The sequence below is a fragment of the Neopelma chrysocephalum genome, unplaced genomic scaffold, assembly GCF_003984885.1.
Source record: "Neopelma chrysocephalum unplaced genomic scaffold, ASM398488v2 Primary Assembly neopelma1_23b, whole genome shotgun sequence".
Taxonomy (NCBI): Eukaryota; Metazoa; Chordata; class Aves; order Passeriformes; family Pipridae; genus Neopelma; species Neopelma chrysocephalum.
In genome coordinates this window covers 5,674,822-5,700,130 of record NW_020897692.1, presented here as the reverse complement: position 1 = coordinate 5,700,130, position 25,309 = coordinate 5,674,822, and the positions used below count along the sequence as shown (strand labels likewise).

Genomic DNA, 25,309 nt, shown 5'->3' with positions numbered 1-25,309 from the left:
AATTTCATTTTGGAGCTTCTCTCACAACAATATATTTAAAATAAGACACTGCCAGTGGCTGTCTTGGACAGTTGAGCCATTAAAGCAGTCTCAAAATGAGTTAATAGCAGTAGCAGCCTACCATTCTCTCAGCGAAAGATGTGTGACCTTTTTTCTTCTATCAAATTGTTTATAGGTATTTAAAAAAGGGTTACTGCAAATATTCCTTTGCTGAAGGAGAGTTCAGCCTACCATTGGATGTAATTATATTCCCATATGAAATGATCCTTTGACCCACTAGTATCTTGTATTGCTTCTGGCAAGTAGAATACATGCAACATAAGCCCTAAAACTGAATTATTACTACAGTCATTGTACAAATGAATTTATATTAAAAGTGACAAAGTCTTCTCATATTTTTCCAGTATATGTGCTGATTAAGATTTTCTAACTTCATATCAGGTAATAGTTGAGTTTGGAAGGGATGGCTGGAGGTCTGTGGAAGCTGTACGCTTTGGATGTTAGAACAGTGCTTTAAAAACCTGAAGAGAACTAAATCAGGTCCTCATACACCATGCTGATTGAAGATGAAACCACTTTTGTCTCAGTAGCTTTCAAATGTATTGCTGATCTCCCAACAACCACACTGCTATTGATTTCATCTCTAGTAATCATTTCATAGCTGCCTTTACATGCCATGTTTTTGTCCTTCTCCCTTGACTGAACTTTTGAGCAGTGACCATCTGGTGAAGGTGATGACAGTGGTGAAAATGTAACCATTCAGAAAAACAGCAGGGATGTTTACACCAAAAGGTTTATACTGGGTATTCAGCTTCACAGGTGAAGCAGTGAGATCCTGTCAGGACGTCAGTCATTCTGAGAGTGACTGAACAGGGCAGTGCAGCTGCTTTTGTGTGTGCAGTGGGAGCTGTGCTTCAGTTTTAAGACTCCTTTTACCTTGCGGGGTTAACAGCAACTTCTGGCGTTGATCCTGAGCACCTACAGCTGTGAGTTACTTCCAGCCTTGCCTCTTCACTTCTGTTTGGAAGTGGTGGTACCATCATCTATATAAGACAGATGGTGGGTTGTGAGGATTCCTTATGGAGGTTGAATCTGCTCTGTAACTCCTTCTCTACCCAGAGAAGCAACATTTTGTGACTGCTGTGCTCTGCTTTTATCACAGTGGTCCTTACTGTGCCAGAAAAACATCCCAATGAGACCTTCCACTCTTTTTTGGCTGCCTCAAGGTAGATGAATAGCACCCTTGAGAGTAGTAATAAATATGAGTTTGAAATGGTTTATATTGCTTTTTAACTTTTATATTCCTTCCTTGGTGTTTCAGTCAAGGCAAATTAAAAATTAATCATGTAACAGGGTATATGATAAGGTCATGCAAGTTAGCAATTTAAATTCATTGTGTATGATGAGACAATAAAGAGGTTTCAGGGGGTACTACAAGTGTACTAATTCATTATCAGTGAGAAAAATAACAGACTGAGAGTTGCTAGGCTTAGAGGGATCCCAGCATGATCAAACCATCCACAGATCTGGAATCCTGTACACTGGGATCCTAGATAAACATCCAGACCTGCAGACTGTTCGATCATCTGTATTCCATTGTCATCTCTTTGTCAGTGCAAAAAAAAACCCACTACCCAAATGGGGACAAAATATCACATACAATTCCATGTGTATGACCATATCTGCAGTAAGTGTCCTGTGCTTGTTTTAATTCAGGTGGTCAGTTTGCTGGCTGGAGATTTGTGTCTGGTTTCAGCCTTTGGAAGCTTGAGATATTGGCACCACTGAATACTTTTTTGAACAGATAAACTACATGTTACATTTTTTTTTAAATTTGAGGCAGGCAGTCATCTTCTTAATAATAATGATAATGTATTTTTGTAAAGTATCTTACGTAATTTTCTAAAATCAAAGCACTGGGTCCTAAATAGCTGAGCTTCATTAAGCAGATGAAGTGAAAGAAGAGAAGCATCTGGCAGAAGAATGGAGGACAGTATAAAAATAGAGGCATATGTTAGTTTGAGTAGCATTAGTCATTTCTGTTATTACATTGCCTATGAACCTCTGCTCCATTCAAAGTAGAAGACTGAGCAAACAAAGCCAATTTTCAGGACACTCTCACAGTGTTCCTTTCTTCCTGAAAATAAGTGGCTGTAGCTTGGGGACATTGGAGGTGCCTTTTGGCCAGCAGAAATCTTTGCCACATGAACAATTTGATAATGTATCCTAAATAAGTCTTCAGAAAGCAAATCAGTAATGTTTTGTACTGCCTTTAATTTTTTTTTCCCCAATATGATGTTTTCCTAGAACATGTGTAATGATTCATTGTGATTGGTCAGTATGAGGATCCTGGATGATATTACTAAAACAAACACACACCTTATTTTTACGTATTTATTTGTACAAACCTGTACAAAGAGGCTGACTTGCTTCATGCTGAGATGCAGAGTTTTTACCTAGGGCTTAATGGAAACCTGTATTTCAGAAACATTAATGATTTTTCACACTTTTAATCTTGAGTTAAAGAGTCAGTTTCAAACTTCTGTTGCAAACTCCTTGTTTCAGGTTTTGGTGGGGTTTTTTGTTGCATTCTTCTTTGTTTTCTCCTTTTGCTCCCTTACACTGTTTTCCCCTACTCTCTATTTTAATCTTTTATGTTCCTTCTAAGAAACTTAGCTCAGTGTAAATGGTAGTGCATTATTTCTTGCAGTACCACTGTATGTCACAGTAAATCTGGGATCAGCATCTCTATAGCTTGTAAACCGGAAGTGCAGAAAAATTAAGTGACTTCTCAACAGCACAGAGAAAGGCGCTGTCAAACCTGGGACTGGTATATAGGTATTCTGGTCACATCACTGGACCCAGCTACCTCTGTGTCTAATTACTTCTTTTTTTGTCTGTCTGACTTTTTCATCTTCTTGTTCTCATTGTTCTTTTAATTTGAGCTCTTCTCAAATGATCTAGGTTGCTTCAGGCCTGGCCACTCTGGAACTGCTTTGGCATACATGTTCCTCTGGCTCTCCATTATGCCTTCCATCGTGGTAGTAACATAGACAGGATACTGGTTCTTCTGGTTCTTCTGATATTATAAATATGCTCAATAATATATGATGGGATATGGATATAATGCTTACTAAGAAACGTATACAGAATGTATAACTGCTGTTATCCATGGAGAATAGGGACTTCAGAATTATTTCCAATTTATATAATTGTATGCACCATCATATTTAGAGATTGTTTCCTAAAGTAGAGAAAGTCTTTTTGACAGTTTGTTGAAAATTCCCCTGTTGTTGACTGTATTGTACAAATAATATGGTGTATGTAATCAGTAGGCGACTATGTTAAATGGAAAATACACATTTTGCTTTAATAAAGTACAAGAGCACTTTATTCCACGGTAATAAAAATGGCAATTGACAGCTTGCTAAAGGGAGTTTTTCCTATTTTAATATTTTAATAGTGATAAATACAATAATCCTGTACGCTGAATGCTTCTAATTGTGAAATAAAAGGCACACTAAAGTCGGTTTTCTCACATAAAGGTGGTTAAAATTTCTTTCTGAAATGAAGCAGCTGTTTAGCCCTGTAGAAAGTGGAAAGACCTGTGGTAGTTTGGAGTAAACACCAGACAGGTTCAGTGCTTGCCTCGTACTGTTTTTCGTCACTCAGTTTCCAGTTAGGAGCTGCAAATGCTCAGCTTTCCATGCACATTTTTAAAGTAATTTGTTTAGCAAAAATGGGATGGTGTAGAGGTTGCTTCTCTCAGAGAGAAAACTCACTGGTCTGGGTGCATTCCTCCCATTGTGGGGTTCCATTTCCGAAGGCTTGAGGTGGATAGGGAAGGGGTTACTCCAGCTCCAGGGTTTTCTTCAGGGTCCTGGACGCATGGAGGGGTTAGGTGCTCACCCCTCCCCCCACCCACGCAGTCCCATGGCAGCCGGAGAGACAGCACACGGGACTTGGAGAGGAGGCGAGAGAGAGTTTATTGATGAGGCAGTCTTGGAGGATTCACAGAGAGACCAATTACGGGGTCAGGGGGCTTACAGGACACCCAATCGCAGGAAGGGGTTAAAGGTCCAATGAGAAGACTTCTTGATATCTTCTCAGGACATTCCTGAGACAGAGATAAGAACTGGCCATGGGGGATTTTGGGAAGAAGAAAGCACGAGCCAGTACAGGGACCAGAAAAAGCCATTTTGAAACACACTCAAACCACAGCTTCCCATACAAGGTAGATTCACTGCTACACACTGGTGAGGTGTACTCTAATTTAATATTGTCTAGTGGTCACATTTAAAGTGAATAGAGTGAAAAATATACATTATCAGTGTTCATACTTCACTTTGTCCCATTTTTGAGGTGGAGAGATCTGGAGGAACATGAGTAACTTTGATAAACAGCCTAAGATTTCTTTATCAAGCTATGCTAAATGAATTAAACAAGGGTTGCTTTACAACAGCATCACTTTATTTTTTGCATTAGTTTAATAAAGTTGGTTTTAAATCACAATCTACGTCACGCTGGCATATCTTATTCACGCAAAAGAGTCTCTGCATTTTCTTCCTTTGCTTACTCAAATCTGCAATTCTCTTGCCATTACTAACATCTTCAGCCTGAGAGGTAGCTTTTATCCTTCATCATTATATTCTTTATTTGCATTTAGTTTTTGATTCACTGTGTCTAACAGGTGGTTTTCTCCAGTACTGCTGCTTAGTCAGTTCATTCCTATTTTTGCATTTGTAGAGTTGATTATTCCTATCTGTGGGGAAATTTGCACTTTATTGATTGCATCCTCTTTATTCCAGACCATATCTGCAATTTGAAATTACTTTGAAAAATGAATCTGTCTCTCTATAAAGGACTTGAAACTTTACCCCTTCTGATGTTAGACACAGATTTTACAAGTGTCGTTTCTGTTCCCTTGATCTCAAGTGGGACTGTTGAAGAAAACTGGACCCAGAATAGACATATATAGGAGCTTATTAGAAATTGCAGGAGAATTTGATAAGGAAACTGTCTGCGAAAACTACTGAGCTATTGATTTTCTGAACTGCTTGGGCACCTAGCTTGCACCCATAGACTGTATTTCCTCAGTTAATGTGTTAGTGTTGAAAGCTTTACTGAATTCAAGATGCCTACACTGCTTTTCTTTTTGCCTACTGACAGGTTACCCTGCCAAAGGGGGACGTTAGATCTGATGTAATTTTTGATGACTTTCGTGCTGTTTGGGTTTTGTTAGCTTATTGCCATTCTTGTATTCTCTTTATGATTGTTTGGCAGCGTATTTTTGGGTGGTAAAGGCAGGACAGCAGTTTGCAGTTCTTTTAGTTTTTCTTCTTTCCACCTCTTCAATGACAATCTTAACCTTCTTTTGCAGACTTTGTGTCTTCTCTCTTCTCAGGGAGTTTATAAATATGAACCTAAACAGGTGTAGGGACATTGGTTGAGCATTTTAATTGAGATAATGTTCCAAAATGTCCCAACCTCCCATTTATTTTCTCTTGTGGGCTTTCTTTGTTATAACAGGACAAGGCAGGAAAATGAATGGCTATACAGGCTTAGCTGGGCCAAAAGCTCTTCCTCCTTGCCTCACACAGTGGCCAAAAGTGTATGGCTAGGGAAGAGAAAAAGAAAGAAGAAAAACCAACCCTCCCTTGACTCCATATGAACTTTGAGCATCTACAACATCCTTTGACAAGGAGTTGCAGAACTGTTGCTGTCCTCTTGCTTGTTCTTAAACTGGTTTCCCCCAGCTTCCTCTGATTTCTTTTTATTTAGAAAGGGCAATGAATAGTCCACCCATGTGCCACCTACATTGTGCCTACCCCATGCCACCTCCTGCAAAGTTTCCTCTGTTTCTTTCTGAGGATTTCTGATTCATCTTGACAACCCTTACATGAAAGCTGCTTTCTCCTTTTTGGGCAGGGAGGCCAGAATCTCATTTGATTTGATATATAGACTGTTTTATGGATCATGTGTTTATTCAATGGCATTTTGAGGACCTCTTTTGTTTTTTTGCCCAGCAGCTTCTACTTCTTGAACCACTTGATTCCCAGTGCTTTCACTGTGGCTGGTTATTGAGCTAATGTTTCACTAACCTTATTGTCATAATCCCAAGATCCTTGCACGTCAGTGGTCAGCTCACCATCATTTCATGTGTGATATCCAGCTTGCCAGTCCTGTAAGAGAAGGGTCCCTTTATTATTCCATCAGGAGAGCAAGCGTTCATCCTCTCTGTGCCCTCCTCCCTCCCCATCCGCAGCCTCTCTTGGCACAGTCCCACATCACTCTGTTCCTCCTGGGAGGACCTTCATACTCCACTGCCATACCTTCAAATTCATGCCTTTTTATTTTTTTTCTTTTTATTCCCAAGACTGTACTTGAAAAGAAAATGCCACCCTTCAATTTCTAAAACTCTCTCTGTATATTGATACCTTAATGGATTTAGGCTTAAGATAGTTGCTTTTATAGATGAGCAGCCCTTGAAGGAGGGAAAAAGGAAAGAGGCATGTCCAGCAGCAGATGTCTTGCAAACACACTCATTTGGAGGACTTCAGAGCATGTCCTGCAAGTAGTGTTGGTGCAGCACATATATTCGGAGGTGTATCTGAAATATTTTCTGGGATTTTTTTTTGCTTTGGGAATAACTTCTGAAAAATTCAGAACTGAAATTGTTTTTCTCTTCAAATTGTTGTCTGTAACATGTCAGTTATAGACTTTCTCTAGACAAGATAACAATAACCTGTTTGATTTCCTGAGTTTCATAAATGAATGTTTGTGTTCATTTCTGAGGATGAAACAGTTCTTTTGCTGCAGTGTAGTTGTTGTTGAATGTTTAATCAGACTATATTCATATAATAAATGTTTATATCTTCAGCAGAACTTTCTTGTAATTTTTCCTGATGTTACTCTACCACTGCTGTAGCTGCAGATAATGTGTTTTTTTCATAAACCATGGCATGACTTTGGAAGGATATCTGGCCTAGAAAGTTAAGACAAATATTTATGTATTGTATGAGAATCAAATAATCGCAACATTATTTTGGGGATATAAACATGACTGATTAACGTTTTCTCTAAAATAGTTAAGAAGCATTGTTTATATTTTAAATGAAAATGGTAGCTGCTTTTAGGGAAGAGTCATGAAAGAGGGATGACCGATTCAGGCAAAACAGTGGAAAGAGAGAAATACAAAGCGTGGGATACGTTCAGTACAGCTGGGTGGTGAATATACTGAAGTCATGGTGCTTTGAGCTGAAGAGCTGTAAATTTGTGTAGGTCTTGGATTAGCCTGTGAGATGTAAATGTCACTGTTACTTGTGTGTTTTTATGAAGCTGGTAATTGGAAAAATTAGGCTCTGCAAAGACCTCACCAAGTCTAGGAATCATGCCCCACCACTTTGTTTGCTTGTAGTTCATCTCTGAATGAAAGAAGATGACTATATATTCTTTTATTTCAATGTTGCATGCCGCAAGCCTGAAAGGGTTTGCTGTTTGTCTTGACTGTTTTACTTTTCACCATAGCAATGTTTCAAACACTGAAGTCTTCTCTGAATGTGTTGGAAGTCTCCATGAAGGACTAGCACGGTTAGGATTGGAGTTTATCCAGCTCTAGGCTGTACATTAGTATGACGCATGAAGCACTTTGGCAGTTGTACTGAAGTGATGCATCTTCCTGAACATAATCCAAAAACAAAGGAACAAAAAGGATTTTTCCTTTCCTTTGGCAGGTTTTCAGTGATGCTTCTTCCTCTGACATGACCTTTCCAGTCATTCATGAAACATCCCAGGAGAGGCAAGACACAAATTTCTAATATAAGTAATAAACAGGAGCTTTCCTTCTCCTCACCTAAATATGTATTTTAATATTGCATTAAGGCAGAGGGTAGTTTTTCTGTGGCAGGTCATTTTTAAGAGTCTTTCGCACAATTTTTATGCCAAAAGACTTCACTGATTTAAGTAATACTGTTACAAAGAGATATTAAGAAGCTCAGGCAAGAAAGGCAAGGCACATTTTCTCCTTCATTTTGAGATGAGTTGGCAAGTAGATGAGGCAGGGAGGCATACAAAGGCTCTTCCAGATTGCGTGAGCAGCACAGAAAAGAGTTTTGTACCAGCTGTGCCTACGTGATTTTGGATGGGCAAAGAAGAGGCTTATGGTGCTTGAGCCAAGAGGCAGGAACATCCTTTTGGGAAGAGATGAGAGCAGGATCGCAACACAAGGGATGTGAAGATAAAACTGCACCTTGGAGCCAGGCAGGCTTGTGCTTTGTTGTGCTCTGTCTCTATCCTGCGTGGGTACCACTGGTCATGCAGGGAGCATGTGGCCTCATCTGAGTTGCTTACAAGTGCACTGGCTCACTGTGTTGTTTTGTGTGTTTAAATTTATTAATGCATAATAATGTGAGAATTCAGCAAGAAATCCCATTCCTTCTCAATTCCCTCTGCATTGAGGCTGCTGCCTGTATTGTTTCCTTTCTCCTTTCTTCTTTTCCCTCTTTCTCTTCTAATGTTCCCCAGAAATCTGGCATAATGGAGTTTTACACTTCTACAGCAAGTGCAGCACCTGCCATGTGAAATCTTTTCTCTTTGAGTGAAAGCTTTAAGCAACACTTCTTCCAGATAGAGATTGAGGCCTTGGTATTGCTGTCTGGGCTGGACATTTGATTAATACAGGATCCTTTTATTGTCACCCTGCCTTTCTGCTCTTCCTCATTAGAAATCAGTGACTCTTCCCCAATTCATTCATGACATGGAGAAAAGAATGCCTAATGATACACATAGATAAAGAAAATATATAGCATGCATTCAGCTCGTAAAAGGAGCTGTTTTCCCACATGGAGAGGGGATTAGGCCGGGATTGTATTTGCCTTCTGCAGCTGCTAGTAGAAGCCTCTGACAGACAGCAGCCCAATATATATGTATATGCAGGCATGTATGTGCACACACACATAGAAAAACTGAGCACAGTTGCTGTTCATACATTGTTTTGTGTTTATGTTTCAGTGAAGGGATGTGGTGGCCTGGAGTTTTGGGGTTTTTTTCCCTCTGAAGGTTGGAAGTGGTTTTGCTCCTGCAAGCTGCTGTTTCCATTAGCACTTGACAGCACCATGTCAGCAGGGGTAATATTTATTTGCTGGGGATTATCCAGGGAGGCACTCCAAGGAGAGGTGTGGGGATGTGTTTTGGCCAGAGCATGGTGCCCTGGGAACATAATCCTTCCCGTAAGGAATTGCACAATATACAGAGATAGGAATGGGTATGTTGATAATTTACTGTAACCCTTTTAGCACTTACATCCAGGGTTTTCCCCACTTTTTAGTGATGTAGTCTTTTCAGATGCGGGCAGCATGAATATATGCATCAGTTCACCTAGGGTTAGGTTTCCATGAGTGCTTTTCCGCTGTCCTCTCCCTGCTGCCTCCCAGCTGAGCTGCTGCTGGTCACACCAGGGCTGGCATTTGGGGCTTGCTGCAGTTCCCTTCAGCCTGGGTGGGAGCACAAGAGCAAGAGGTGTGGTGCAAAGCCAAGCCAACAACAAGCTCTCTTGGACACGTGTGCCAGGACAGTGTGGATGAACTGCAAAGAGAGACGGGAGTTGCTCAGGGAAGAGATCTCAGGTTCAGCTGTTGCTGAAGGGGGTTTGATGGGGAGCAGAAGCTTTCTTCTGTGATGGAGAGCAGATTGTGTGCAGTGTTGGTGGAGAGACCAGTGTAGCCAGGGCTTGCCTTACCCCAGGGCAGAGATGCTGAAGCTTGGGACTGCAGGGTTTGGAACTGGCTAGAGCCTGGCTATAAGGCTATGTGCCAAGGGTGCCTGGAGCAGGGTTACCAGGTCCGGTGTGGTAGGTGGTGTTACAGAACAGAAGCAGGGAAAACTCCCCTTAGGTGTTTATAAACCATAATGTAGAGTGTAGAAAGTAATGTGAATTATGTATGGCCAGTCTTCGCGAACGAAGATTTGGGGAAAGGTCTTTTACCTTTCAAGCCTGCGCAATGGATTTTTTAGGTGAGACACAGCATGCGCTGAACTGAGCCCACCCTTTAATCCTAAGGTTCATCTGCCGGGGCCAAGCGAGCTCACAATGGCAGTGAGGTCCTCAGGACGTAGGTTTGTTTAGAGTGACCTTCTCTTAGATGGATGGCCTCGCAGGGCTGACGAGCTCCATCTGCCCGGGGGAGCGTCCCTGACCGGGGAATCGAACCCCGGGCTGTGGCGGTGAGAGCGCCGCATCCTAACCACTAGACCACCAGGGGTCCCCATGTGAATTAAAACATACATATATAAACATATTTGATATATATGAAGGTATCAAATACATATATCAAATTGATATATATAGAAATATATTCTGAATGTAAGGAAAGCTTCACTTTGCTCACCTTGTTGGTCTTCATGGTCAGCCTTGGTGGTCTTGTGCTTTTGTGATTCAAGTATCTGACAGAAGTAAGGATAAAGATGAGTTCAGGTGAAATGAACATGGATGAGACAAATGTACTTGGACAGGTGCTGTGTGAGTGCTTTCTCAATGAAAGATGTTTGTCTGTCCACTGCCTTGGCGGTGTTCTGCCTCCAAAATGTACTGGATTTACCCCAAATCATAAAGTGGCAGTGGCCATAACATGACTTCCTTTATCTTTCAGTTGGTTTTACTTCTCTTTTTTGATGTTTTAGCATAGTAAAGCTTTTTCATCACAGCAGCTCCCTAAGAAACTTATTTTACTGCTGTATGAACTGATCTGGTTAATAACTCAGTTTCAGTATTAATTTTTTTTAATGCATTGTTATGTGAGTACCTGAAACTGTCAGCTTTCTTTGGTAGCAGTGCTACAGATCAAGAAACCAAAAGTCAGACCTCATAAAGAGGGTATTTTCAGAAGCACCTGTTCACTTTGTTTATGGAGGTGCGTCTCCAGCACAGAATGAGCTTCGTTCTTGCAGCTCTGCCAAATGAGCTGTGACACTCTTGCTGCTGCTTTTGCTGCAAGTAATCAGCTAGAGGTTACTTTCCTGGATGAAATACATTTAAATGGCAGTGAAGGAGAAGACCGTGATTTATTTTGATTGCTTTTCTCCATGATATTTGCATACTGCAGTATGTAATATGAACAGCTATATATAATGATTTTTTTTTCCATATGACACCATAAATCAAGAGAGAGTTTAAAAAAAGCAAATTGCTTTTACTGACATTGCCTTTTCCTTTGAAAAACCCAGGAGGATCCTAGATCTGAATGCTTCAAATGAATATATTGTTCTATTTATGTTGAATAGAGCAATACATTTTTCTGTTGGGTAGTGTATCTCTGAGACAGATATCATCACCTGAGTATAATAAACATTTAGAGTCAGCCTTCTTTGTTTACATTTTCATTCCTAGCTCAGTGTTGAAGAAATAGTTATAAAACTGTTCATCAGAGGTTTTGATAAATATTTTTCTATAGCTGCAGTGTTATTAAGATGTCATAACGTTTTTGAGATGGGCTTGGGGAAAAAAGCGCTTAATAACAAAGTGCTGTACTAGATATTACAGAACAGCTGTAATTTTTTTCTCCTTACCAAAGAGGTGATAAATTAGTGTGTTTTACTATGCAAACTCTGTCCTACTTCTTAGGTCCAGCTTCTTTTAAATTGACAATGACGTGAAAGTAAATATGACAAAAATAGTTACAATCGCTCAAAATTCTGCATTATGAGTGCATGAATGGGAATTGAGGGCGAAGGGGTGTCTTTAGAAAAACAGAACATAAACTGTAATCTGTTTGTAACAAGCTCAAATGATACCAGTTTCAGAAGTGTGAGAGCTTTGAAAGGAACTTAGGCAACACTGGAAGAACTTGACTTGCTCGCTTACTGGCTTGTGCATGGGTGCACGTTCGTCTGATTGTTTTTCAGACAATTGTGCCAGTGCTGGAACAGTTCTTGTTTGGCACAACAACACTTCAGTGCACTGAGACTGTGCTGCTTGTTTCATCCCAGCATCTGGCGAGATTAAGTATTAGCGCTGCTGTTTAATGAACAGTTTGAGGATGTGCATGAGTGTTTGGGGTTGTTTTTGTTTCCCCTGGTTTGTAGCTGACAAAGCCATAGGAATGAACAAAGCCTTCCAGACCGCCTACTGTATAGATTAATTTACAGCTGCCAGTTTATATTAGTTGTTCTATTTATTCTGCTTGGGTGCTTTTTTGAGGAAAGGAGTATTTCTTAGTCAATTGTCTGACAAAGAGAAAGGAATTCAAGAAATGTGAAGCAAACAAATTCCCGCTAATTAGGCAAGTTTTTGGCAGCTGAGTTGTTTGCTCCCTTTTCTTGTGATATTATGGAAGGACTGAAGTTCAAAACCAGAATTTCAGTTGACGTCTGAACTTTGTCTTTAATCTCCTGTACTTTGCTTTGGTGATGCTGAGGCTTGGTGAATAGCAGCTCTAACCAAATTTCTTTTCTGCCTACTTAAAAGCTTGGTCCTACTGAAGGTTTTGACAGCAGAGCAGCATACATCTCTTGCCTCTGCAGCTCCTATGATGCTGTAGGTTTATCAGGAACCTCTAATGATCTTTATTTTTTTTTTCCCTATCATTCTCCTTCTCTCTGTCACTGTTTTGCACTGAGTCCCAGCTCTATGTGCTGAGTGCCTGACACATCCAGAGACTGCTGGCTCTGACTGCTGGGGATGTCCAAACCAGTGAGCAACCCTACGCCCCCTGAGAGGTGACCCTCATAACCACTATTAGATAGTTATCAGTGAGGGCAGGAAAAATATATCTGAGAGTTTATCCAAGAGCCTTATGGACATGTCTGGATATGGATAATACAGACTGGCTGATGTCTGTCTATCTTCTAAAATAATTGCTTTGGTGGGCTCAAGTAGTTCAGATGGGGATTAGTTGGTTTACTTATGGCAGGATCAGGCACACTGGGAGATGCACACTGGGAGAGGCACTCTTCTTCCCTACCCCCAGTGGAGCCTCAGCTATTTGTTGCCAGTATTACTGAGAATGGGATCAAACTGAGCTAAATATAATCTTCAATGATCCTGCACAGAGGATCTCCTCCTTCTGTCTGCTGGATTGCAGGGTGGGGAATAATGCACTGTGGGCTTCTGGAAATGAAGAGGAAGGTAGTAAGACATGAGACATCCCAGATGTTAAGAAGAGACCGGAGTAACTGCTTTCAGGACCCCACAGGGTCAGGGGAGCCCACTCTCTGCCAAGGTATCCCCAATGAACGGTCAGCTCTGAGGCAAGGTGAGGAAGTAAAGTCTCTGTAATTCGCTTGAAAATCTTGCAAGGTAGCAATTACAGTGTCTTGTGTATTTTGATGCAGGTGTCTGATGAGGGATATGAGAGATATATCATGCAGAGATAGATACATAGGCATATATATATATGCACACACAGGTGTCTGACTGTGGTGACGGTGCAGGTGTTTGCTGTGCAATGTGCAGCTTCATTTGAGAAATACTTTCTACTCCTGTTTTGATCTTTATTCTTTTGAAGGTCGTTAAATTGATTTGGAAATACCCATTTAATGAACGTTGTTCTTTTAACTGTTTCATATTAGGTGTTATAAGTATATGTATGCTCCATTTAATACGAATTTTATTTTTTGAGTATGTCAAAAGTGACTTGATATGTCGTAAGTGAAAGATTTCAAAACCTTATTAGCTAATCTTGTGTTTCTAAGATTGTGTGGGGAAAATGGAGCTGGTACTGGATTTCTTCGAAGTATACTTTGACATACAGTGGGTACTTAGAGTTAAAAACAAAAAAACAACCCTCCCAAGTGTACTAAACCTCAAAACAAATAGTCAGTGAACTATTAAAAAGAAAAATGTTATATGTGAGTTTTTTGTATTGTGACCAGTCTTTAAGGTGGTTTGAATTAATGAATAAAACTATTTAACCACCACTGTTTTTCACCATTGTAATTGAAATACCACTCCCTCTAAAAACAGCTCTGCACAATATTGAGAAGTAATAATCATGATGTATAAAAAAAATACCAAGCAATTAACTGTTTTCTAATACTTTTCTTTGTACTGAGTAGACATTTATGAAAATACAGTATCTTTTTGGTTAAAAAACAGAACTGTCAAATTTTACTATAAAGTTCAGATTTTGTTGCAAATTGTTGTGTCCTTATCATTACCAGAGATGCCAAGCTTTCACATTTTTTAAATCACATGTAAAATTAGTTTTTATAATTAAATCAGTTCCTCCCAGTGCCTCACATATATGCCAGTTGAATCTGCTGCTCAAAAAAACTCTAAGGAATCTTCTTGTTGTACATAAAAGCCCAGGACTTGTCGAGTTCTCTTCAGAAGGTGTAAAGCTGGGCGAAATGTATTTTTTTCTGTTGCAGTTGTGGGAGGTTTTATTCCTGGGGCTAAATGCCAAAACTTCAGCACAGCTGACTGGTAGTGCATAGGTTTTCAGAATTATTTTCTGGACAGCTGGGGTGGGTTTACAACTATGCTGCTTTGCTCCAGCCACATCCAGTTCCTCTGCCATATACTTCAGCTGTAGACAGCTGGGGTACCTGCTGGCTGCTGCTCTTCTTCTCTCTTAATGAGATGGTACAGCAGATATAGGATAATCATGAATAACACTTACAGTCAGTATTTTTCTTCTTATTTCTAGTACAAACAAGATGATCATAAAATGGTTTTTACCTTAATTTGTGAAAAATATATGGACATTTAAATCCTCTTACTGACCTTTTTGCCTATTATTAAATCACTGGGTTTTGTTTATGGAGTCACTTTCAGAAATTCCCTATGGTTCTCTTTTGTCAAGGAAGTTTTATTTATTATTTTATATTGTATGCATTGTTTTATGTTACAGCTGAATAAAGAATCAAATTTCTTCATTACTATGTGCCCAGCAGCAATCAGAAAACCTTAGGACCTGAGTAGATGGGACAAAACTAGAGTATATCTCAGTACCTGGCTTCTTTATTTCGTATAGTTCATGATGGTTTTGTAGGGATCTAAAATCATTACGCTTGTTTTGATTCTTATCAGTAAATTGAAAAGTCTGACAAAGAACTGCAGAGATACTTAATTTCCTTCTTTCTCTTTCATTCTGCAAAAACATTTATCTATTGCTATCTGTTATAACATCTCAGTCAAGAGAGGCTTCATCCTTATCCGGGTGTGAAAGGGAAATTGCCCTCCTGTGCATATGAGCAGGGACCAGGAATCAGACTCTATCTCTGTTAAGCTTCCTTAAACATTAAGTAAGAGTTTTAGAGTAAAACCTTTGACAAATGTTGTGGTTGAAGACCTTCATATCAAATGGTGGTACAGGTTTCCTGGTTTTCTTTCATGTGCATAAATGGCTAAAAAAAATAATGACTGTTGACTATATTATAAAAATGTATATTCAGAGTATACATAATTAATAAACCCATGTAAAGTGATTGGTGTCAATAAAAAACCACAACCCCCCACAAAAATACTTTAAATTACATTTATATTTTTTTCTTGAATGTTTTCCTTTCAAGTCCTGACTTTTTTTTCCCCCTTCTTCTGGTGTTTTTTTGGAGCTGATGACAATATTATTTTGAAAAGCAGACCTTTTTACTCGCTATTTTCATCATCACATCTGTTCATTTTAGTGAGATCTGATGGACTAACCTCAAAATAATGTGCTTGCCGATTTCTCTTAAGAGAACAAATAAAGCAGAAGGTATTTGGTATATTTTTGGTTTTGTTTTGCAAATATTCAAGTTGTAGCTATCCAGCTGTGTTACCTGATTTTGAACCTTTTCCTCTTTTTATTCATGCCACAGATGGGAAACTGGCAGTGTACTGAGCAGGTGTGCACTCGGAAGCACAATGGGTGTACTTTCTGACAGACCTGCCTGCCTGTCCAGATCTATCTGTGCATCTGCTCTGAGCTGGATTCTTGTGGGAAGACTGGAAATGGTCATCAGTGGAAGAACAGTGGGAACACCGAGGTTGAATCCCATATTTGGGTTTCGACATCCAAAAGACAGATGGGACTGTTTGACTGCCCTCACATACATATATGGAAAGTATGCATTTTAGTTTATGTTAGGTGATGGAAAATAGTTCCTGTATTTGCTAATGTATTTTAAACGTTGATTTAGTGAATGTGACAAAGTAAATAGGTCATTTTGCGAAGTCTTTCAGGTGTTAGTGAAACATCAGGCTATGCAAATTTGGACACTTGACTCTTAAACCAACCTGTCTACCTTGGACTCTCATTGAGTAAATGGAAAGAGAAGTATTTCCTCCAAAGGGCTGTACAGAATCTCCAAATTAGGTGCCTAGTGTGGATTGCCTTCTATCTCTGTCTCCATAAGCGTGTCTGCAGTCTTTGAAGACAGTGGGTCTGGGCAACCTGAGGGTATGCTTCCCAGTCCCTTTGTGGGAAATATCCCTCTCTTTAAATTTAGAAAGATGGCATAAACTTAGGGAACAAAGAAACAAGGAAGAATTTATTTAACGTGTTGAGTCTTTCTCGCACTGAGTTTCTGGGGAAAAAGACCCCTTCGGTTTAAATTCCAAACATTTTATAGTTTCACAAAATCCCAGCCTTTTCAGATAAGTTTTAATGTATTCATTTTTACCTAAAAAGGTTTCTTTTCTCTGAAAAGGGGCTTTCCCTTTATCCCAATTGGCTGCAAGCCATCCCCTGTCAAAGGTGATGGATCTTCCTTTGTTCTTAGCCCAAAGAGAAGAAGAACCTCATGTACAAAATGGCCCTAAAAGATTTAATTTTTAAGAATTTTCTCATTTCCCTTATCCCACCGAAAGAGACCCTGATACCCAAGTTCAGGTCTTGGAACTTGGATATCTTACAACTTCACGATGCCTATTTATATAAAAAAAAGTATTTTTATTTCTCATACCTTGTCTGTACTGCATGGTGGTGGTTTGTGTTCCAGTATTGTGGTGAGGGAGAGAGGTGGGGCGGTGCAGACATCATATTCTTCTAGTGGGAAAATTTAAGAATTTGCTCATTTGTTTTAATTAATTCCTATACATGGTGGTCCTAAAACTCCCCATTTTTTAGAGACAGCTGAATAAGTGACATTTCATAAGCTAGCCATTCTGTTATCTAAAGAGCTCTGCTGTTCTCATTCCCACTGCTCCAGAGACCTCTGTTCATCTTTGCCTCTCTTTTTGCCCCTTTTAGATGGAGGGACATAAATCTCTTAGAAACATATAGCTAAGATGTCAGAGTACTTAATGAAACAGTGACACAGCTACTTGTGTTCATCATGAAGCATTTAAACAGAGAAAAATAAACTAAGCCAGTAAGTTCATAAATATAAAGGTATGTTTTCCTGCAAGGACAGTAACAGTTCTCGGTGTCTGTGCATTGTAGACTGTTACAGTATGTGATTTTAATGTGTGTGCCTTACAGTGGCTGTGCAGTTAGCTGAATTAATGTTCCTTTGACAACCATAACTTTAAATTGACTAGCTTCTATGTGCTTAAACTTCCCTTCTACTGTTTCTCCACTTTCTCATTTGATTTTCTTCTGAAAAACATTAAAGAAACTAGCAAAAGAGAGGAAGGAAGATATAATGGAGAAATGCTATAATTCAGTTGAACACATACTTGGAATTAAGAAGAACCATTCTTTTTAAAATTCCTGTTTTGGAGTTGTATCACAGGCTAGCCATCCCTGTTCATTTAAAAGAACCTACATGGATTTTAATAACAGACATTACACTTAGCAGAAAGAATTCTTCAGCATGCTATGTTACAGATCAAGAATATCCACAAATTAAACGTTCTAAGATTAAAAAAAGTAGCTTAAAGATTTAAATCCATTCGTAACATGAACAATAACAAGCCTTAGAGCTCTCTGGGTATCATGAGTTGGAGTAAAATGCAAACCCCATCAAAGTTAACAGTAAGTTCCCTGTGATATAATAGGGTCAAGGATCATACTTATTTTCTACTTAAGGTTTTGCATAGGTAAGATTAGATATATTCAAAGTGGCATGAGAAATGGCTTTGCTGCTTTAAAGGTACTAAATGATGGAAAAATGAACCGTGGTTAAAAGGTGCTGGGAATCCCGTAGCCTGCAGATGGGGGCTCAGGGCTATAATTACAGTTTAGAAGACAGCCTAGAAATATTCTAGCTCTTTCTGTAGGAACATGGAATCCTTGACATAGCAAAGTACTTTCTTTAATGGATTGCCTGTTTGTTGTTATATACGGGGTTCTCACCATCTAAGTGGAGGTATGTGAAAATTAGAAGTGAGGTCCCTTTGTGGTCAGAGGAAGGGGCCAGCAAGAACCTGGGACACTCATCCTGTGTTTCTCTTTCTCCATTGACTGTAGAAGGAAATTAAATTAGTCTAAACCAAATCTTTTATAAGGTTTAAGTTAGGCGAGGTGTATACAGCATGGGGACTATTGCAAGGCCTTGAGAGGGACATTTATGCCCAGTCATTAACTTGCAGTTAAGAGAAAGAATTTGAGGGAATGACTAATGTATTGCCTGTAAATAGTGTAAAATAGGAATATAATGAGTGGGAGGAGCAGAGCTGCAAAGAATTGGCTGAAGTCTCCAGGGTTTGTCTTTTCCCTTCCCCCTTGCACCTGGCTGGATCAATAGAAAGGGAGAGCAGTTGTGTAATGGCTTTTTTTGCCCATCACAGTGTGCTGTTAGTTTGACACATGCAATTTACTTGGAAAAGCTTAAGTAGCCTTAATAACAGAAAGTCCGAGCAGAGCTGACACTAATGGTCTCCCCCACTGTCAGTCTCAACAGAGTGATTAGAAACTGAATGAACAAAGAGACCCAATTACCATCTCCCAGCTCTGGATGTTGCTGCATGAAAACAGGTATGAGCTATGACAGTGGGTCTTTGGGCAGACTCTTTCTCTCTGCTGTGGCCTGGTGTGAGAGGGGGTTTTACTGTGCTCTCAATTTAGTGTCATTACTGAGGGCTGCTGCAACATCACCTAGTCCAGCTATTTTTACACAAACAGTGAAGTCCAGTCATCTTGAAAGAAATTCAGTATATTGTGCCATAATAATGCATGTTATTGAATACTCTTCAGACAGTAACCATCTGATACATGGTGTTAAACTCAGCCCAACTAGGTCTACCCTTTTTTTCATCCGGTTTTGTACGGACAAATCATCTTTTCTCAGACAAAGCTCTCCGTGAGGTGCAACAGTGCAGCTCTGCAGGGTGCACAGCCAGGGACCGACATGTCCCCAGTTCGTTGGGTTGAACTTGCAAAAGTGCCTCAAACAAAACAGAGCATCTGTTTCTGCTGTCATCTGGAGCTTGGAGGGACTTAATAATATAAGCACCGTCTGTGAATGGCTAAACACTTCCTTTTATGAGTGCTTTCCTCAAACATATTATAAAGTACAGTGCCAGCTCTCTTTTTTTCTCCTTTCTCTGGGACAGGTTGAAAAAAATTGCTGCTGCATGTGCTATATATTTTGTGTCTGTTTTTTATGGCTACTGTGTGGAAGGCTTTAATTGCAACTCGCTTCTCAGGAAGACTGTTTCGCCCTTTTTTTGGGAGCGTTGCTCATTATCTGTATCTCTAGCGTGGCAGACCGGAGATTTGTCACCATTAGGAAGAAAAACAAACGTGTTTCAAGAGGGGTCTAGGTCAGTTTTACCAACATAGGATTTGATCGGTGATGATGATTGTGAAAAGTAAATCCCCCACCTTATTCAGTCTCAGTATTGAGAAAAAACAAATCACCTTTCAGCGAACAGCTGATTTTCTAAAATACTGTCAAGTTGACAAATCAGCTATTAAACCAAAACTGTGTCCCCTGGATTTAAAAGATTATCATCTAAATAATAGTTACATCTTTGGTATCAACATTGTCTAGCCTTATCAATCTTTGTTTTATAACTCTTATTTTCCAACCTCACTTACAATACTTTGCCAGGTACAACAGGTGAATGGTGGAGCTCAATATATTTATATTCAGAGGTAGCGAAATACATGCTTTGCCTTTTATTAACTGAATGTAAGTATACGAACGTGTTTAATTGATGATTCTATAGAGAAAAAGTTGCTTTTGTACAATATAATAACTAATATTAATACTGCTAAAATATACATAATATGCATTAAAAATAATGTGTTTGCCTAAACAGAGGTTTGTACAGCTTTGTGTGTTTTTCTGTGTGCATACAGTGTACAAATGAACTCTGCACATCAGATGAATGCAATATTTAATCTGAAATGAAATGTTTAACACTCTTAGCAACAGTTTGAAGATGAGGACAGCTTTATTAGTGTTCTAGAGTCACACTTTCTTAAATTCTTGTCTTACTGTGGATAATTAAAGTTTTGTTATTGATCTCCAGCAATTAGAATTTGCTCCCTTATATGTCACAGCTACAGTGTTGGTTTTTTAAGTGATTTGTGCATACACAGAAAATGGGGGGTGGAGGAAAAAGAAGTGTTAATAAACTTCCTTAACAAAGACTTGCATGACTGATACAAAAGACAGGAGTATATAAACCTTCTTTTCCCACCTAAAGAAAATTAGAAATACATCCTCCTAAATGGACTGGAGTGCATTTTGGGAAATACCTGTGTGTTTCTGAAATCACGTGCACTAAGCAAATGTGACAGTTTATAATTTCTTATAAATATTTTCAGCCCCAGTGAGGCTTTTGGCAGCATGGGCTTGTCCTTGGGAGGTTCCCTTTTTTCTCTCTCCAGTTCTCTCTCTGTGTAGGAACTGAGCAATTGTTTTGAAGAGAATACTGGTAAAAGAAGCTATTTCATTGCTTGCACTCTCTTGGCCTTTCTTTCAAGCCTTTCATTCTTCAGCAAAGGCAGAAGTTCTTTGCCTGCTCTCTTTTGCTAATCCCTCTATTTGCCCTGCTGATCATGTTCCATTTCACTGTTTTTTCACCTTTTCTGTTAGTATCCACCCTCACCATTGTTCCTCTGGTTTTGAACATAAGCTCATTTGAACCTCTTCCAGCTTGGAAAAAGATCCAGGCCATCACCAGTTACATTTGCACTTCTAGATACCTTCTGCAATTCTCTTCTTCCCCTCATTGCTCAACATGCTGTCAGTAGCTGTTGGTGGAGTGTGACTGTCTAATGCACCAGTGCCTTTTCCAGCCCAGCTTTGCACATTTCATTCTGGGCAGTGTCTTTATTGACCTCTTCCTCATCAAAGGTTACAATGTGCACTGCCTCCTCAGCCTCACATCACCTGTCATCTGTCTGCAGTCCCCAGTGGTGTTCTTGAAATCCTGCCCATGCTTCTGTTCTCTGATCGTGTCCTCTTCAGGTTCTTCTGCCACCTCACCAATTTGCCTGGAGGATCTTCCCCCAACCTTCTTTCTGATATTTGTTCTGTGAGGTTGTGCCCTTGGTAATTTGTCTTTGTTTTCTGTGCCTTGTGGATGAGCTTACCTTGAGATAAACATCAGCTCAACTCCTGCGTCTATGCTGAAGACTTCTCTTTGGTGCTGTGCACCCGCTATCATCTCTATGGACCAGAAATGTCTGTCTTTCTTTCTGACATGGAAATGTTAGCTGACATTTTTTTATCCCGTAACCTCCAATTTGATCATTTGGACAACAACATTTTTCTTGCCACTCAGATTTCTCTTAAGAAACTCTTTAATTCATAGAATCATGGAATTATAGAATGGTTTGGGTTGGAAGGGACCTTAAAGATCATGCAGCCCAACTCCTCTTCCATGGCTTTGAACACTTCCAGGGATGGGGCATCCACAGCTTCTCTGGGCAACATGTTCCAGTGCCTCACCACCCTCATAATAAGAATTTCTTCCTAATATCTAATCTGAACCTGCCCTCTTTCAGTTTGAAGCCATTTTCCCTTGTCCTATCACTGTAGAAAGGCCCTCTCCAGCCTTCGTGTAGGCCTCCTTTAGGTACTGGAAGGGCATTCAGGGTTCCCTGAGGTGATTGTGACTACACCGTACTTAAAACTTGTCAAATTCTTCTGCAGTCATCTCTTTTGTATACTTCTGTACTGTTAAAACTGTGTCCAAAATTTATGTCTTATAATTTCTGCTTCTGTAAATCAAGCATGTTTCAGTGATGTTGGTAATGTGAGAGTTTTTCCCTGCTACTGCTGCTCTGGGGAAGCCTGTGGTGATTTTTCATCTTCTGTTCACTGTTAAGATCTTGACTGCATCCCTTGCTGATTCAGAATGTTGCCTTCATTTCCTTCCTTGGCCTGTTTCAAAACAAACACTTGTGCCCAGGGAGAATGACTTGAAAAAATCCATGGTGCTGCCTGGGAAGCTTCACTCGGCACCTCCCTCTTGCTTTACTGTGATGCTTGCAAAAAAACCAAAAGGCAACCAAGATGCTGGTAGCATTCCTGGGCTCTTAAACTGTTCACAGCATTGCTGCTGGATCCCTGCTACATTGTCTGCCAATCTGTCCAATTGCTGTCCTGATTTTTCTCACAAATATGGGATAGGGATCTATTTCACCTTTTGGACCCTTTTCTTTGAACCAAGTTTCAGATTATGAGTAGTCTTTAGCAAATAATGTGTAAATTAGCAGCATGTTCTGTAAATTTTATACATTGTAGTCTGCATTCTAGGTATTACTTGCCAGATAAACTATTTGTGTAGATATAGAGTTATGTCTGTTACTATACAGTTTTCAAAGAGTATAGGTAAGAGGTAAGGCACCCAATTGAAATCCCACTAGCTGTGTTGCTACTGAACCTGGTGAGGTGAACAGCTAATCAGAATTCTCTTGAATTAGGCTTAATCAGGTTTACAGCACTTGCGTTTCTGGTTTGCTTGTGGGTTTTTTTTTAAAAAGAAGAACCTTCTATTTTTCCAGTTCTTATGTGCAATTGTAACAGCAAATAACCTGTGGAACTTCTATGACCTCTGAGAGACTTTGGGAACCTGTTTTCAGAGTAGACAGTTTATTCCTAAATAGAAGTAGTGTATAGTTTCCTGCGAGCTGTAAGAAGGGATTAGATAAGCTCTGAAGTTCTCTTTCCAATTTCCGTTTCTGTGATTCTAACTTTAGGCTATAGCTTTTTGCACATCCTCTTGAACATCGATATTAATAGTCTACTTGTAATTTAGATACAGTTTATTTATTTGCTTTTTATATTTCAGTTATTATTTCTAATTAAAATGAAACAGAAAGGTGTATTTGCAAGACAATGACATTGTCAGCAAAATAGTACCAAAAGGTCAATTCACAAACATAACTAGTATTTAGTTATCCAATGCCTTCATATATTATCAGGTGATTTTTTGTACATAAACACATCTGCCGATCTGAATGCATTAGGAAAAAGGATAGGAAAAGCAGCTAAATTATGTGGAGATTTTAATTAGTAGGAAAGAGGGATGGTAAGGTCTTCCAACAGCATTTTCTAATTGAAGTCACTGAACTGGCATTTCAGCAATCACTTCTGCTTCAGAGATCAAGAGAGATTATTTATCCTTAGCAGTTTTCAGCTCTCAAAAGTTCATGCAGGCCAAGTGACTTTCATCAATTGTGAACACTGTTGTGAACGTGTCCTGTTCCTGATTTTATTGATTAGTCACGTGATTTATGGGAAGATACGAAGGTCTCTGTCGCATTTTCCATGTTCTTACAAAGCAGTGAGAGGTGCACAATTTTATTTTCAGAGATCAGTTAGTGGGAATCAAACTGGAGAGCCGTGGTTGGAACTTGTTTTGTTTATTGTGGGAAGTGGGTTTGTAAACCTCAGGAGGAAATGTTTGGATTTGCCCAGGTGTATGCAGACAGCTAAATGCTGCAGAAAGCACTGGTATTAAATTTCTGTATTTCTGCCTTGATGTTCCATTTATGATTTGTTTCTCCTCACCTAGGAGCAGTGTACCATACCGTGGTACAGAGACTCACCGTTGCTGTCAGCACTGGAAAAGACTGAAGCTGGAATCCCTGTTGTCCTCCACCAGAGGTTGCCTTGCAAGACAGACCTGTAAAATGTTCCTCAGAAAAAACTGAATGGTAGATCCTTAAGAGTGAGTGAAAAATAAATGACCTTTTAAAATTTTTTGTCTAAAGTGTATAAAAATGCAGATTGGCATTTCCTGGGTAACTAGGGATTGTGAAGAGCTTGGAGTTTTACCTGTGGCACTGGGTTATGGTATTTACATCACACTGCTGTGTTCTTTGTTGTATGTAGTTCCTTGCCTCCTCTGCTGTCCATGCACTAAAGTGTTTCATTGTTTCTGGGAAATAAATTCTTTCTCAGTGCTAGAGGATGAGCCAGTCTTTTGGGATTATCACCAGAAGCAGTTTAAGGCTTAGAAAATTAAACGTGAGAGTATGGTGTGATTTCTGAAGTCCATGCAGAAGAAAAGTCATTACTGAGATATGCTGATACTTTCTTATCAGTTGATTTTTGCATTTCTTTTCCAATCAGCGTGGTTTAATTCTAAATAAATCACAGTGATTTACCATGGACAGGATATGTCATGGTGAAATCAGGCAGATAAAAGTCCTCTAGCAAATTGTGGCAAGTGGAGGGTTTCTCATGGATACCTTGTATAGGATTCATTTAATCTAACTTTGGATGCTTATAGAGCATGACCAAGATGATGCTTAATAAGGTAAGTAATTTTAGAGTGTTGTTTATCTGACAGTTGAAATTTACTTCAGGATGGCATGGACCACGTCTTTTGTTCACCATAAAGGGAGCCTAGATGAACAAATTGGTGGTAGGTGTCTGCACTGCCCAGTGAACCTTTTTCTTTATGTGTGCTGTCGCAGTGCTGTCCAGAGAGCTCTTGAGATTTGGAGAGTCCTGAAGATTTGCATTCAGTCATATTGGTCAGAGCAGACAGAGCAGAGGCAATGCCAATCACTTCTTGCAGTCAGTTTGTTTTTTAGTTTTCATTTTATGAATCTGAGATTTAGCTTCAGTTGGCAGAGACTGTCTCAGGAGGAACATCATGCAATAGAATGGAAGTGATGAACTGTTACCATGAATGGTAGCTCTATGGTAAAACTTGCATATGAACATGTGTCTTAAATGCGTAGACTGTGCCACTGAAGATCTAAAATAAGAATTTATGAAAATACAACTGTGATTGATAGAGGAATCCCTGTTTTGGCTTTTGATTCTTTCGTGAAGTTGTTTCAAATTTCACTGAAGCTGGAGTGAAGCTGGAATCAACCTCATTGTTTCTTACATTTATTTGGAAAATCTTCATGTGTAGAAGAGATGCAGTGTGGAAGATATGAGAGTGATCCAAACATGCAGCACACAGGGCTAAGCATGGACTGGTCACGTGGGCAGTGGACATGGTCTGAATATTGAGTTTGGAGCTCTGTGC

At 39.5% G+C, this 25,309-nt stretch overlaps 1 protein-coding gene across 4 annotated transcripts in view; it reads left to right on the top strand.

The window, feature by feature from the left end:
- ANKRD6 (ankyrin repeat domain 6) overlaps nt 1-25,309 on the top strand; it is a 96,726-nt gene that overhangs the window by 26,331 nt on the left and 45,086 nt on the right. For 3 of the 4 annotated variants that reach the window (XM_027695345.1, XM_027695353.1, XM_027695373.1), the window contains one exon: nt 23,837-23,992. The gene's annotated coding sequence lies outside the window, so the exon portion shown is untranslated. Of the gene's footprint in view, nt 1-18,817; nt 18,837-23,836; nt 23,993-25,309 lie in introns of those variants that run through there. The other variant, XM_027695363.1, reaches the window with a different exon arrangement.